We start from the raw sequence: 239 nt of genomic DNA, 5'->3' as shown, positions 1-239 counted from the left end.
ATGTCTTGCGCCTTGAGCCTCGGTCGGGTGTCGATGTTCCCGATCGCTGGATATTCTTGGCTCCATCAGGATACGCAGTCATGACAACTGACGAAGAAGATTACTCAAACTCCATGGACATGAGTCCTAGCCATGAGACTAGAGCCTCGTCGGATTCTATCTCAGATTCTCCGTAAAGCTTTTGTCGCTTCGCCGAAACATGAGTGCGACAGGTGGCCGCGCAAACTGCACCCTGTGCA

The sequence above is a fragment of the Alligator sinensis genome, unplaced genomic scaffold (assembly GCF_000455745.1).
Source record: "Alligator sinensis unplaced genomic scaffold, ASM45574v1 scaffold1428_1, whole genome shotgun sequence".
NCBI lineage: Eukaryota > Metazoa > Chordata > Crocodylia > Alligatoridae > Alligator > Alligator sinensis.
This window is presented reverse-complemented; position numbering follows the sequence as displayed.